We start from the raw sequence: 17,220 nt of genomic DNA, 5'->3' as shown, positions 1-17,220 counted from the left end.
TATAATACAACACACTTTGCAGACTCAGAAATATTGCTATGGTTGTAGAACTGGGACTGAAATCCCAGCTTGAATCCCAATCCAGTTTGTTTTCCTTTATGATGTGTTTCCTTGCTTCATGTCTTAGAAACTGAATTTGACCTTCAAGAGCCCAGCTTCCTTCCAGAGTACACTGTTTTAAGCACTCTGCCTACATTGGGCTCATTGTCACTTGCAGACATTTATTCCTGTCATAACTCTCGGTGTATTCCAGGGTCACCTAAATATTTCCTCTATGGGCTTTTATTTTCTTGACCTCATCTTCTACAATGACCTTTTCCTGGACACTATTTTAGTCAATTACTCCATGATCATAATCTAGTCATTGATAGTCTAACTCACTTCTCACCCCACAATCTTATTCTCAACTTTCCTAGTCTTTGAGCTGGAAAGATAGGAGGCTGTTGTCAGAATCCTCTCACAGTTCTTGACCACACTAGAACCTCCTGGTTATTGTTCTTTATATGTTTCACACTCTCTCAACCCCTTGTGCCTTTCTTTCCCTCCTTACCCGACTTAGATTTCATGGTCCTGTCGGTGTCACAATCATTGCCTCACGTACAGTCTCTATCTCCTTATAACAGCTACCATACTCAACAGGAAAAATCTCATCCCCAATTAAATCCAGCTTTATTACCTTTCACTCTACACCCTAGAAGCTGCGGAAGGTCTGGCTTCAGAAACATACAGCTGTAGTGCTTGACTACCTTTGAAATTATTGACAGTTAAGTACAGGTGTAACCTTAAGTTTCCCTGGCAATGCTCTTACACCTTCCCATGCCATTTCACCCTCTCACTCTCCAAGACAACAATTTCATACTTTGCTTTCCAGTATGCCTTCCTTCCTCCTCACATTTAGTTTATGATCTTGTTTTCTATTTCACTGGGAAAAGTAGTAGAAATCAGAGCACTTCCACACTCTCCTACAAGCAAGTTCAATTTGCATCTCTACCCATCTATCTATCTGCCCTCATTTTCAACTGATGAATTTTCCTTGCTCCAAAATTTTGAGAACCTCTCTATCTGTGTGCTTTATCATCACACTTCTTGTCTACTCAAGAATATTACTAGAATTTTGCCCTCTTAATCTCTCTACATTATCAGTTTTTTCCCTCACAACTTGTTTATTCTCACCATTACTTAAATAACATATTTCTTATCTTCAAGAAAAATTGTCTCTTGACCCAGACCCTCCTGCAACTACTGTACAAAGTATCTGCTCTTTACATAAAAACACCTTGAAAGAGTTCTCTATACTCATTGTATACATTCCTCTTTGCATTCTCTCCTAAATTCCCACTTGCCTCCAGCACCTCCCCAAAAGGTTTTTGCCAAGATCAGCAATAACTTAGATATGGCAACATTCAAGGATAAATTCTCAGTTTCTGTATTATTTGACCTATCTGCAGCATAGGTTCCAACTTCTTGAAGTCCACATTTACTTGACCTCCAGTATCTCACTCTTCATTATCTTCCCACTGCACTGGCTGATGATTACAGTTCCTTTTGATGTTCTCTTCATTTCTAACTAAATGCCCTGGGCTTACTACTTCTTATTTTCTATACTCCCTCCTAAATCAAGATTTAAAGAGCAGGGAGGCTGGATTTAAACTTCTTCATGTGATGCCAATGACCATATTGTACTTGCTACCCATCATGGCCAGTTCATCACAGTGCCACTGTATTCCTGCCAGGCCTTGGACTGACTGGATATGCTGTTTATCTCATTTTGGAAGCATTTACATTTCCCACTGCTTCCAACAACTTTTCTGAAAGTGAGTTTAATTGTGATAAAGTGTTGACTAAACAACTGAAAGGAGAAAATGAGTTAATTCCTTTGCTGCCTGTATTTTTATTTTGTTTTATAGAACTATAAAAATGGATATAGGGAAGAATGTAAAGTGGTAGGGTGAATTGAAAGGTCTACTTAAGGTTCTGAATGATGACATTTTTCTTTGGGGGCTTAGGAACATGAGCTTTCCGGCTGTAATTTTTGAAGGTAGGATGAAATGTGTACATTCTACAGGTGACTGTGAAAGAGCTTTCAGTAAGTCTTCTAGGGGAATGATAATTTGTATACTTCAGTGCTCACAGTGGTTGATGTGGTAGCTAATTTTTTATAACATTATGCTCACTGTGGCCTAGCCTAAGATAGTCAAACATATTTTCTCTTAGTGGAATTTTTCTACATAGGTTAAAATTACAAACACAATGCTTAATTTCAGTGACTTTCCATGCTTTTTCTGATATATGGAACCTCTGGCATTACAAATAATTTTTTTCAACAGAAATTTTCATTTTCTAACATGGTCTTTATTTAAACATGTATAAGATGACAAATGTTTGGGTGGAATTTGTCTGTTTTTATTATTTAGCTGTTTTTCTAACAATGCATTTGCTTTTCTCTTTTACTGTGTCTACCTGGTTTATAAGAGCAGGTGTAGCTGCATATGCATGCCCAAACAGACACACATACATATATGCCAATGAAGGGAAAAGTCTTTCACAGCACACATGCCCAAATTGTGCTGGTTTCAGTTAACTAGATATGGTTATTGATACAGAAGGTCACTGCAATTTAGAAGCAGTTAAACTGCAATTTAGAAGCAGTTAAAAGGTAATGAATGTGCTTAACTGAAACCTCTGCCTAGAAGGTTTTTCTTTTCACACAGAGAAAGTAAATAGATTTGTGTACCTCTATTGTCCCCTGCAGTAATGTCTTTAGGCCAAATGGCAATGTCAAGGACTACTGACACCTGCCTAAAATGCGTGAAAGATATTCTTGATTTTTAATTCCTGCAGTGTTTACATAGAGTTATGAATACTTCATTGGTGCAGCAGCATGAATTATCCTATAGATAGTTATTAAGCATGGACTAATTTAAAAATCCAATTGCCATTGTGAATATTTTTAAAGGCACTCTCATGATAATATGTTTCATAGTATTGAATAATGACAGTCTTTGATGGTTTGTGAGGAGGTGGACACGAACATTTTCCACAGGCTCCTGCATGGCCATCTTATGACGAATGCCCCACAGAATGAGGCAGAATAGCCTGTGTGCTTAGTTAATGGCAATATGCCCCAAACACCGACAAAATAAAAATTATGGGTGTGATTTTAGGCATGAAAACACCAGATAATTTTGTTCATATTGAAAAGATGTGGCTAAAGTGTTATCAAAACTCAGGTCCAACTGCTTGCCACTCAAAAGCCAATACTCAAGAGGCAAGGTTGGTGGAAAGGAAAGTTTGCTTTATTCTGGAGTCCAGCAACCATGGGAGAGGGTGGACTCATGTCCAAAGGGAACTCTCCACTGATAATCACTGAGCAAGAGATTTTAAAGGGCAGTTTCAGGGGTATATAGGTGGAGGGAGGGGGCTACATGCAGAAACAGCACAGTCAGCTCTGACAGTCATCTTGAAATTGGTTATACAGTGGTCTGATCAGCATCATCTTGATTGTTTTCAAGTACAATTAATCTTCAGTTCCAGGGTTAATTTGTTCCCATTTCTTTGAGGCCAGTTCTCAGAATTGTGGCAGCTTATGTCATCGCTACAGTCTGGTCATCATGTAGTTAACTTCTTCGATCTGGTGGGGGTTTCAGTATCTATAAAACAGCTCAAAAGCTATGGGTCAGAATATTATCTATAGCCGTTGAAGAAGAACTAAAAGTTCTTGTCTTTGTTTAATGACTAAACTATTATCATTTGGTCCTGTTGGACTATTTTCCTTTGTGTCTGTATTTTCTCACTTCTGATTAATTTTTTTTCTTTGACTAAAGTTTTTCTATAAGCAAATGCAGGATGAGGACATGGGAGGGGGTGGGGTCTGTCCTGGAAAGGCCCCATAGTGTCCTGCTCCATTTCAAAAGTGGTACATTACCATTACATTATTTTCATAGAATGGATAGATTTTTATTCTAAGAATAATTCTCTGATTAATCTTATCATTAACTGCGTATGCAGTCCCTATCCAGGGTGTGGTTTATTGTATCTGTTCTATGACCAAATAGAAATTTTGAATATAACTAAAATAATTTAGTAACTATGTTGTCAAATTCAGAACTCTCAGCATAACATCTAGCCCATGGTTTCCATATTTTTATTTTCATTATCTTGTTTTCCTTGTAGCCTTAAGATTAGTTGTCCTGAATAATGTTCTGGTCAAGAAAAGATAGATTCTTCTTGAAAAAAAATTATGCCACTTTTAGGTGAATTGCTTAAAAAGGCAAACAAGAAAACAACATAAAAGAGCCATTTTAAAGGTCACGTTGCTGACAAATTGCCTATTTAAAATGGAGAGTCACCTAAACTGTGTCATATTTCTCCAAGTCCTACTCTAAATTCTATTTATGACTTTGTACTGCCATTAGAATTGCCACTGGCAGAAATCAATAAATATAGATTAAAAATGTCAAATTATTGGTGTCTATTGATGCCACTTAAAATGTCCCCTAGAACACATGGTATTAACTGTTGCATTCTCTCTCATTTCAAGATCTGTATCCTTCACATTTTTGACCATTCATTTATATAAACCTCACAAATGTTCATTTTAACTACACAATACTTATTTTGGCAAGCAAGCATTTATAGAGAAACTACTATGTGCTGGAGGTACAAATAGGAATTACAGAAATCCATGTCTTTAGGAACAGGAAGTGTAGCAGGAAATATTTAAGTAACATTTTAACACTGTCTGTGCTCTTTTAAATTGTGCATAAAAATCTAGTTAAAATATAACGTTTAAGTCTAAAAATTCAGTTTTTTAGCAAATTAATAAATTTTTATTGAATTTAATCTCATGAAAGTTTAGTATCAAGCAAATGCAGTAAGTCCCCTACATACGAACCTTCAAGTTGCGAACTTTCAAAGATGCCAACATGTTTTCCATCAATGTCAGGCATGAGTGAAATTGCAGCTTGCTCTCCATCTCCTACTGATGATGATTCCTCAGCTCTACCATCTTCCACTTCCTCTCCCTCCTCCAGTCAGTAACTCTTCTTGTCTGTTCACTCAATGCCAGCCCCTGTATGCCAGCTGTTATACTATACTACTATACTTTTCAGGGTACTGTAAGATTAAAAATGTTTTCTTTATTTTTTGTGTTTGTTTTTTATGTATTACTTGTGTGAAAAGTATTATACACATATTACAGTACAGTACTATATAGCCGATTGTGTTAGTTGGGTATCTAGGCTAACTTTGTTGGACTTAACAAACAAATTGGACTTATGAATGCACTCTCAGAAGGGAACTCATTTGTACGTAAGGGATTTACTGTATGTTGTTTTAGCTTCCATAGCAGGATTTACCTTTAATTACCTGGGTAATAGGAGTGGAGACCTGGATTTATAAATGTTAGAATATGTACACTGAGCTGCATTATAGACCAGGCAAATAATTCCTCAAATTTGAGTCAGCTTTGAAGAATTATTTCTAGGTGAAAGGTCTTTCTATGTTTCATTTTTAAACAATCAGTGGACACCAGTGGTCAAAAAGCAATCTTATAATGCCATTTCTGATAAATATAGCTAGGAGACATTTACCTTTTCTCAACATTGCTAACAAGTTCTTCAGGAATAGGTCCATGGTTGACCTCACTTTGCTTTACCTAAAGCAGAGCCATTTCCTTTAGGTTCACACATTTGCCCACACTTACTGTGTTTTATTGTTTTGAATACTTGCAAAATATCTTTCTCCCAAAGAATTTTGAAAAATGAAAAAAATAGAATAAATAACACATTTAGCAGTCCCAAAGAGTAGGTTAAATAAGGGTTAAGAGCAGAAAAACAAGAAAAGGTAATAGGAAAGTTATAATAGTCATCAAAAAGAAGTGATAATCAAAGTAAGATTCACAGTGTGGTTGAAGTAAAAAGGAATGTTTCAAGAGGAAGGACTGGGACTGGATAGGCAAAAAGAAATTGTTTGGGCTGAGAAACATTTGAATGCTCATTCATTAAGAAAATTTACCAACTTTCCCTCTTAGAATGTGTTTCCTTCACTGGACACATGTATTTCCATATGGAGAAAAATGCAGAGTAATATTTTTTTTGCTTTTGATAAGAATATGAGTAGAATACAGTGATGAAGAGCATTAACATTTCTGATCCTGACATAAATTAGTTCATATACCAAGTATTTAAATTCCCCAAGTTGAATTTCTTCATATGAAAAATAAAGACAATAATACTTATAACCCATAAGAATGTTGTAGAATTAAATGAGAAAATATTAATAAATCACTTTGCTTGTGCCTCATAACTATTATTGTTTCTTTGCTCTTATTGTTTTCCATCCAGAAATAAAGGGTACTACTATTTTATACCCCATGCTGCACACATCCTTCTATGATTTTATTATTCCTTCAGACAAGGTACTATCCAATTGTCAAGGGTAACAACTTTAGATCCAATGACAGAGTCAATTTTCATATATCTCACCTGGTCATCTGTTTTTGAAAGTGTATACCTTCAAAACAAAACTATTAGTTCATTTATAACATGGTCTGGAGAGAAAATGTCTTCAACAACTGACATCTGTCAAGCTCCCTTGGAGGGGATACCTTTTGTAGTGACAATATGTTCATTAAGATATCTAACAATATTATAGTTTCCAGAGTTCAAATTACAAGACCAACAACTGGTTTTCATTGAGACCTGAAAGAAAACATATGGACCCAGTATCTAAACTTTTATACTTTGCTGGACTAATTCAATAAAATCATACTTATTCATACAATTTAAAAATAAGTAAGGTACTTAATTTTGAAATTAGTAATACAGAGAATGCTAATTCAATTAATAGAAAGAATAGCCTGCATCAATTTTTACCCAGAACACTGGCCCTTCAAGATACTCAAAAACAGAATCTTTTGCTAATTAATTTTGGAAAATACTGTGTAGTCTATTCATGCTTTAGTTTCACAAAGTAAATTAGTATATAAAATCTTTGAAACCTGAATACATAAAGCATTTAAACTTTACTAACATCCTTAATAACTAGCTGTGGTTGGTTTGGGGATTACTGATCTGAGTTGAATCATTGAGGTCTGCCTAAATTCTCTTATCCTCAGCACCAAACATTCCTCAACTGATGTTGTGACTTTTTTAAATTAACATTTATTCAATAGAGCCTAGGAGTGACAGGATGTTGGAAGGTGAGCTATGGTTCAACAAAAGAGAGCAAATGGAAAGTGAAATTGAGGTTTATTACTCAAGTCCTGGAGGAGGTACACTGCACACTTGGAGGGATGAGTCTAAGCAGGGTCAGACAGAGAGTGGAACAGGACCTGGGACACATACCTATATTAGGATCTGTGTGTAGAGTTCCTTTGGGCTCCCGGGTTAAGGGTAGATTTGTCAATTCAAACCAAAAAGTGTGGGGATTTGGTGAGCTTCCTAAGAAGTCTTATCTAAGGGATGCACAAGAAGAAGGCCCTGGGAGGTGGGGGAGAGTGCTTATCACAAGGGCATCTTCGGAGAATCACATCAGGAAGTTACATTTGTGACTTGTGACTCTGTGTCCATTGTCTACTTGAGGGAGGAGCTAGTGCCTGTTCAAGGCCCCTGCGAATCACTTGGCCACACAAAATGGATGCTAAGGCAGTTCAGCTTAACTTTCAATTAGATGTACTTTACTGAAATTCATCACATTACTTCTTATATACCTCTAAGTTAAGATGCTATGTTTCTTGAGGATGTCAGTTTGAATGCAAATGTTCACTGGAAAGATTTCTTTTAGCAAGCATTATCGTTGTTGTTCTTGTTGTTGTTGTTAGTTTTTAGAAGACAGCAAAGCCATCTGAGAATAAAATACAAGCTATAAAATAGTGACACATTTACTTTCCCAAGCTGGAAATCTTGGATTTATATACAAGTATTATTCCATCATCTACTGAATTCCATCAACCTCCACCTTTTATTGATTGTACCTCAGACATCTCTAGTATTGTTCTGTAGTCAGCTGATATTAGCTCATCAGAGCTGATCATGTACACCTCTTCTGCATTCAGTGATAATGCAGTTTGAAGTTAATAAGGTAGTTTGTAATTGGCCATGGTGGGACATTTATATACCACAGAAGTAGGCAAATGCTACAAATCACATGTTGTTTTGAGCTAGTTACACATTTACCAGCACATCTTTGCACTCTGCTCCTCCTCCTACTCTGCATTCTTATAGCTCACTGGTAGCTCAGGCCTCCTCATTCCTTACATGGAATATTGCAACTTGGGCCTCATCATTTGAGTATATTCTCTACATAGCTGTCATATGCTCCTTCATAAAAATATAAATAAATTAATGAGTAAATAAAATATTTCTTCATTTTCTTTCCTTGTTGATTTTTCAGTCCCCCTGTTGTCTACAGATATTAACTCCTTAGCAGACCTTAAAAGGCCCTTTTTGATCTGGTAACTCCTCCATTTTCAGTTTTGTAATTTTTCTTAGTGACTTTGAACTCCTTTTCATAACTCAAATGGCCCTGCTTGTCCAGTCAAACTATTTTCTCACCCATTTTTCTAACATGTAGGATCCTCATCTTTCAAAACACTTGAAATATCATTTCTTCTGTCAAGTATTTCCTTAGTAGGTTGACTTAGGCTATTCCTGAATAGCCTTTCTGCTTCCACAATTTAATGTAGAAATTTAAATTATCATATACAACTGATTACATTGAATTTTAATTATATATTAATATGGCTGCCCTTTCCACTGGATTCTGAGTTTACTGGCACTTGATAGGTGTATATTGCTGAATTCATGGTTCTAAAACCAAATATTCTCACTACTAATAGTAAGTTGGAGGAGCAGAGAAGGAGTGTTGAGGACAAACTTGACAGACTTTCTCTACAACTTTATCCAGTACTAACTCTTTATACCATGTGATGAAGCACAGAGAATTTGGATGATCAAACATTCTTCATAAAATAAGCAATCTCTTTTAAGACATAAACATTTAAACTGAGTTTACAAGAGATTGTGAAGTGAGAGTTATTAATGCAGAACCAAATTATTTTAGAGCAGGCAAAACAGTGGATGCTTATAATGGATTCTTCTAGTCATGTTCATTTGAAAAGCTCATATTTTCAAGAAGAGAAGGGAAAGTAGGTTGGTAGGAAGATCAGAAAAGGATTTCTCTTTTTAATCCAGGATTAATTCTATTATAGGGTGAGGGTATATATTATAGCACATGGTGAATATTGATTCATAACCCCATTTAATGTGAAATGACACACATGTTTAAAAGCAATTTATTTTAGCTGCTTCCAAAAGCTGCCTGAAATCCTATTAAGAAAAGGATCTCTGAAGAAATACAGCTTACTTGCTGTAAAAGGTTTATAAATACAGGTATCTCACAGTGATCCTGCCTCTACAACAAATGTTATCTCTAATGTAATATTATGCTGAACAGTCATAAGCTGCTTTACCGCCAACTCTACAGAAAATATATTTGGAAGAACACAGTGTATCAGTGCCTGTGATACTTTTGACTAAATAGAAAATTGTGTATGGAAGAGAAGAAAGATCATTATCTAAACTGATGCTCATTCATCCAGAAAATATTTACTCGGCATCCTTGTTAGGCCAGATACTGTTTCAGGCCCTTAGGATAAAACGGTGACTACAAAGAGGTAGAATTCTTACTGTCTCTGGAAGACAGATATTAAATAATAACAATAAAGATGTACTATTAAGGCAAACAATGATTCTTTAAATGCAGGAATCGACTGAGTGTCATAAGAACTGAAACTATTACAACATGGCGGGCTTTTTAGGAAAAAAATATAAAGTAACAATAAATACTCAGGTGGAGTAAATCAGAAGGAATGCCAGAAACTAAGAAATTCTGATGTTTAAGTTTCATTGACATCACTATCCACCTCTATTTAAGTGTATATAACAAAGCAACCTGATTTAGAGAGTATCACTCTGGAGGACCTGGGACAGTATCAGGAAGAACAGCTCTGATACCATAAGTGACTCTTGATGAAATGAAATACAAAAGGATGTGTAGTAGTTAACTGAGGGGGTAAGCAGAGGGTAGAGGGAGAAAGGATAAACATTCCAGAATGCATAAGCTCAGTGGATGGCAGTGTGATATTGGAGAGCATGGTGCTTTCTGGGAAAAAAAATGTTGGGCAATTTGACCAGACCACAGAGAGAATAGGCATTGTGGTGCCCAAGAGCTGGAATATTGATAGTGGCCAAAACATGGTCATGCTAACTTATGGCATCATTTCCACCTCTCCATTCTACCCTTAAGAAATTTGTTTAAAATATAAGTAGATTAGGTGTAGACTAATTAGGGTATCTCCCTTGGTGGGAGATGGTTTTGACTATCACTAGGATTTAAGTCTCATGTATTTCTACTTTTCTGCTTTTCCTTTCCTCAATCTACATGAATGCGGACTTGTTTGAATTGCATTATTCTGTTTTATTTCTATTTTTGATTTAAGGGAGTGTGTGTGTTCTATTTTAATTTGACTCGTTTTGGAGAACTCTCTCTAGATCAGTGATTCTGTTGCTCCTATTTTCTTATTTTTACCTGAGTTAGCAAAGTGTCATTTATTTTTATCCTGAAAATTTTAGGAGAGTGGAGTGTCATCTTCATTGATAGAACACCAAGCATTGTGTTGTATCTATTTAAACCCTTCAGTACTCATGTTTGAAAAGAAATAGACATAGTTTCAGTCTCTTCCTTTAGTATTGAATTTAGTCAGATGATTTAATTTTCATATTTCCAGAGGTATCCTCTAACTGTTATACTTATCAGGATTACTTAAACTACATAAATTTTCTTTATTCAGATCGCAAATATGGGAACTTACAGCTACCAAGCTTTGAACAAATTTTTGTGAGGTTTAATGTAATTAAACTATTTATTCATTCTTTTGTTCATTCTTTCAATATTTATTGTCAACTTACAATTTTCTTCCTACTTTATTATATAGAATCTAGTGCAAAACACATCATTATTTTATATGCCAACAAGAAGTAAAAAATAAATGCTTACAATTATATTTTAAGATTTCACCAAGAGTAAGAATAATCCAGATTTTAAATATATTAAAGTATGAAAAAGGTAGAATAATATAGATAAAATATTATAGTATTGATTTTTTTTTTTTTTTGTGGTACGCGGGCCTCTCACTGCTGTGGCCTCTCCCGTTGTGGAGCACAGGCTCCGGACGCGCAGGCCCAGTGGCCATGGCTCACGGGCCCAGCCGCTCCGCGGCATGTGGGAATCTTCCCAGACCGGGGCACGAACCCGTTTCCCCTGCATCGGCAGGCGGACTCTCAACCACTGCGCCACCAGGGAAGCCCCTATAGTATTGATTTTTATGGTATAAAGAATAATGTTCTCATTTCTGATAAGTACATAGGAACATCCTAGTTCCAAATTGAGATACTTTTTTTTTCCCTCAAAGCCAGAGAGCACAATGAAGAGATATAAAACAAACAAAAAAAATGCAAACCTGTTTCTAAAAATCCTCAGTTTTCCTCCTTCTGTATATGTCCTTTACTATTGACACAGATCAATTCACTTCTGGACACCAAATGTGTGGGAGGACTTCCCAAAGCCTTTTTCTTTAAAGCTAACAAATACATGTACATTATATGTATGTGGTCAAGAATACCTAAGTACAGCTACTTAGCCAGAGAAAACTGAAGAGGTAAAGTAGATTGGGTGAGACTAGACAGGACAAACATAGGGCAGATCTTAGAAATTATATCAAATATTCACACCTGGAAGGAAATGACCCAGCCCTGATTGAGAGCTGGTATGAACAGGATTGACAGCAAACAAGGAGAGGTATGGGTATGGGAGTGAGCAAAAGAGAGAGATAGAAATAGAGGCAAACAGAGACAAACTGAATGAGAGTGAGCATGTAACATGCCTAGGAAGCACAGACATGCATATTTAAGAAACTACCACTATAAAAGAGAGAATTCTTCCTTTGACAGCAAAGGTAGTATCCCTTGATGTCCATAGGTCAATGATGAAGAACCTATGGAAATTCAAGGACCTTTTTAGGAGCTATCCTAAGTTGGGTTAGAAGCTGAGAATCAGAAATGGCCTGGCTTCACAGAAGCACCATTAGTAAAGAAACTATCTCTTATTTTAGCTACATAGGAGGGAGCCCATTAGATCATAAAGAAACTGAACAACTTACACTGATCCTTCACACACTTCTCAGAATTCTTTATTATTGCTGATTTAGGAAGATCCATCTTAGAGGTAAATGACCTAAGACAGCATAAAGACTATTTCCAATCAGATATTATTAAGAAGAAAAAAATTGCAAAGGAGAAGGAGGAAGGAAATTAATTAAATAAAACAAAAGCAACAAAATATCCCTGAAGATGAAGAGAAATTCTCCCACATAGAAAAAAACATGTGATGCAAGAAATCTGTGACCCAAGTGTAGAACACTCTTTTATTATCCTAATGAAGCAATTATAACTATGAAGGAAGACTAGTTATACAAATAACAATTATAATGAGAAAGAAAGCAGGAAAGGATTCTATAACTACACAGAGAAAATATGACCAGATAACAGAAGGCTGTAGCCAAATAACTGATGAGATGAACCAGGAACAACAAAATTAATTTAGATGAAAAAAACGTACAATGAAGTACATGAAGCTTTCAATGTAAGCTGTGCCCAAAATATATCACAAATGTCAAAAGACTATAGAAACATATAGAAAGAAAACAATTGATAGAGAAGAGTAGCAAAGAAGATGCAACGTACACATTTGCAATTGCTGAAAAAAATCCAAAACATTGGAACAAATGAATTTTCAAAAATAGAAACAAAAATATATTTCCTAAAATAATAGAGACAATCAGTGTCCATATTACACACACACACACACACACACACACACACACACAGTATTCCTATAAAAATTGACCTAAAACTGCAACCTATCTTAGTAAATCAATTCAATCCCAGGTAGGCTATTTTATACTACTATCAGCCTGCTGAATCTGCTTCAAAAATACATGTTTTATCTAGCCTTTGAATAATATATTTCAGCAGCACTGTGTGAGTAATAATTTAACTTTCCAAAATAAATATCTTGAGCATATCTCAATGCTACATTTTCTTGTTATTTTTCTTTCATGTTCATGATACAGCTACAGAAAACTAAGCTAGCATCTCCTATTCAAAATCTAGTGTTCTTCCATATCTGATTGTAATACATAAAGCATATAAGGTGTCAGTATCACACACTGGAACAACAAGCTTTAAGAAATCAGGCAAAAGATGTTAAGTAAAGAGGACCAAAGAGATTTCTACTCCAAGATAAATTTGGAATTTCCACAGAAAATAGGAATTTCTGGATAAAATCTAGGGAAGTTTCTTTCCCCAAATTTCTGTTCATATGAGCTTTGAACAGAAAGCTCATATGGTTGAGCTTTATGTTGGTCTCTATATTTTTTAAAACATAATTGGCTACTTGTACTTTGGAATTATTATTCAACTTATTAAGGTTACATGTAAAATAATTTAAAATAACTTTCCTTAAGTTTTCCAGTCTATCTTATAAGCAAATTATATTATTTAGAAATTTGGTTACATTTAACTAATACCTTTGTTTATTTTTAAGTCAATTAAATGTTCTTATATGTTTTAAACTATATTAAGTCTTTAAGTACTGATAACACTTGGTCCTTTTTGAAGTCATTATAAATGAGGCTGGTAGCAAAATCCTTGTTTCTTGATTTCAAGTTTAGTTTTACCTAATTCTTGGGTAACTTCTTTCAACTTCATGTTCTGTATAAACCTGCAAAACCTGCTTTTGTTAATTAATAAAAAGACATAGTGCTGAGAAGCCATGCTTTTTAAAATTACAGAAGGTTAGAAACTTGGTTGTTTAACATTCTACGTTTAAGAGTGGAATACTGTATCTGACTCTCGTCTGAAGGATCTGAGCTACTTTGAGAGATATACTCAGTTTCTAAACTATGTTTAAAACTTCAGAAAGGGATTTCAGGACACAATATTTCACAACTCTGTAATTCTGTACTGAATTCATTTCTCAGTTGAGGTCTGATGGTAACCTTTTTCACACAGCTCAGTCTTGATTTGAAATGATCAAAATGCGGCTTTGTATAAATTTTACCTGGACTTGACTCTTCTGCCAAATCCCGTTAGATAACATCTTAATTTGTAAGGTGGAAGATGAAAAGCATGTCATGATTCTTCCGAAATGGACTTTTAGAGGAATTTCTGTGATATTTCTACTGCTTAATTTACCACTTGATTGAGCTCAACTATATTTAAATTTGATCATTTTCTGAATTGTTAAAATATTTTTCTGGAAACACCACAATATTTATTAATATTGAGATTATATCCAGTTGGGTTATGGTCATTCTAAGATGAGTTTTCTGTAACAAATTTAACAAATTCATTTAGCAAATGCCATTTAACATATATTTGAACACACAGAAGGCCCAATTTTATATGCTTCAGATACATGTAAAATAGTCACCAGGTTCAGAAAATTTTACTGGTACAAACAAATACACTATAATTTGTGAATATAAATGTGATATATTATAAAATTATTAAGATAAAGTTCTATAAAACAAATCTTAATTCTGTCCTTAAAAATAGCAATGTAATAATAGCTTAAGAATCAAAAAAGGAGAAATTACTATTAAATCATGGAACTTACTCCTGGGAGAAAAACTGGCACACAGTTATACGTTCTCATTAATTTATTCCTTTTTTTTTTTACTATGAAAAAGGCATAACCAAGCCTAAACTCTTAGCATAATATTTTCAGAAAACTACATTTTTTAGTCATTGTATACTTCAAATAAATGAAAATTACTGTGATAAGAAATTAAAATCTATGTTCATTTTAATTTAGTACTACCATCAATTATTGACTTTAAAATGATCTTTTGCTGGAAAAATAATGCAACTGCCCCATAATAATGACTAGAGAGGGGCGACTTCAAGATAGCATAGGAGTAAGATGTGGAGATCACCTTCCTCCCCACAAATACATCAAAACTACATCTACATCTGGAAAAAATCATACAGAACACCTACTGAACACTGACAAAAGACCTCAGACTTCCCAAAAGGCAAGAAACTCCTCACGTACCTGGGTAGGGCAAAAAGAAAAAGGAAAACCAGAGACAAAAGAATAGGGACGGGAACTGCACCTAGGGGAGGGAGCTGTGAAGGAGGAAAAGTTTACACAAACTAGAAAGCCCCTGATTGGTGGAGACAGGGGTTGGAAGGTGGGAAGCTTCAGAGCCATGAAGGAGAAGGCAGCAACAGGGGTGCAGACGGTAAAGTGGAGAGATTCCCACACAGAGGATCAGTGCCGACCAGCGCTCACCAGCTTAACAGACTTGTCTGCTCACCCGTCGGGTCGGGTGGGGGCTGGGAGCAGAGGCTCCAGCTTCGGAGTTCAGATCCCAGGGAAAGGACTGGGTTTGGCAGCGTGAACACAGCCTGAAGGGGGCTAGTGAGCCACAGCTAGCTGGGAGGGAGTCCAGGAAAATTCTGGACCTAGCTAAGAGGCAAGAGACCATTGTTTCAGGGTGCGCAAGGAGAGGGGATTCAGAGCACCGCCTAAATGAGCTCCAGAGATGGGCACGAGCCATAGCTATCAGCATGCACAGCAGAGATGGACATGAAATGCTAAGGCTGCTGCTGCAGCCACCAAGAAGCCTGTGTGCAAGCACAGGTCAGTATCCACACTTCCCCTCCCAGGAGGCTGTGCAGCCTGCCACTACCAGGGTCGCATGATCCTGGGACCACTTCCCCAGGAGAATACACAGCATTCCTCAGGCTGTTGCAACATCCCGCCAGCCTCTGCCACCTGCAGGTTCATCCTGCATTCAGTACCCCTCTCTCCCCCAGGCCTGTGTGAGCCAGAGGCCCCTAATCATCTGCTCATTCAACCCCATCCTGTCTGGATGGGAATAGACGCCTGAGGGTGACTTACACACAGAGGCAGGGCTAAATACAAAGCTGAACCCCAAGAGATGTGTGAACAAAGAAGAGAAAGGGAAATTTCCCCAGCAGCCTTAGGAGCAGCGGATTAAATCTCCACACTCAACTCGATGTACCCTGCATCTGAGGAATACCTGAATAGAAAACAATCATCCCAAAATAGAGGCAGTGGATTTGGGGAGCAACTGTAGACTTGAGGTTTGCTTTCTGCATCTAATTTGTTTCTGGTTTTTGTTTGTCATAGTTTAGTATTTAAAGGTTCTTATCATTGGTATATTTGTTTATTGATTAGGTTGCTCTCTTCCTTTTTTATTTTTTTATATATATACATATACTTTACTTTTTTTCCCTTTTTCTCTTTTGGTGAGTGTGTATGTGTATGCTTCTTTGTGTGATTTTGTCTGTATAGCTTTGCTTTTGACATTTTCCTAGGGTTCTGTCTGTTTTTTGGGTTTTTTTAGTATAGTTTTTAGTGCTTGTTATCACTGGAGGATTTATTTTTTGGTTTTGTTGTTCTCTTCATTCTTTCCCTCTTTCATTCTTTTTATTTTTTAAATTTTTTTCTATTTTAATAACTTTTATTTATTTATTTATTTTCTTTCTTTCTTTTTCTCCCTTTTCATCTGAGCCATGTGGCTGACAGGGTCTTGATGCTCTTGCTGGGTGTCTGTCCTGAGCCTCTGAGGTGGGAGAGCCAAGTTCAGGACATTGGTCATCCAGAGACCTCCTCCCCCAAGTAATATCAAATATCAAAAGCTTTCCCAGAGATCTCCATCTCGTTGCTAAGACCAGCTCCACTCAACGACCAGCAAGCTACAGTGCTGGACACCCTATGCCAAATAACTATGAAGACAGGAACACAACCCCACTCATTAGCAGAGAGGCTGCCTAAAATCATAATAAGTTCACAGACACCCCAAAACACACCACTGGAAGTGGTCCTGCCCACCAGAAAGGCAAGATACAGCTTCATCCACCTGAACACAGGAACCAGCCCCATCCTCCAGGAAGCCTACACAACCCACTGAACCAACTATATCCACTGGGAGCAGACACCAAAAACAACGGGAACTATGAACTTTCAGCCTGCAAAATGGATACCCCAAACAGAGTAAGTTAAGCAAAATCAGAAGACAGAGAAATACACAGCAGATGAGGGAGCAAAGTAAAAACCCACCAGACC

This window comes from Lipotes vexillifer, unplaced genomic scaffold, assembly GCF_000442215.2.
Source record: "Lipotes vexillifer unplaced genomic scaffold, Lipotes_vexillifer_v1.1 scaffold1244, whole genome shotgun sequence".
Classification (NCBI taxonomy): Eukaryota; Metazoa; Chordata; class Mammalia; order Artiodactyla; family Lipotidae; genus Lipotes; species Lipotes vexillifer.
The sequence above is the reverse complement of the archived record's forward strand: the minus strand, read 5'-3'. Positions refer to the sequence as shown.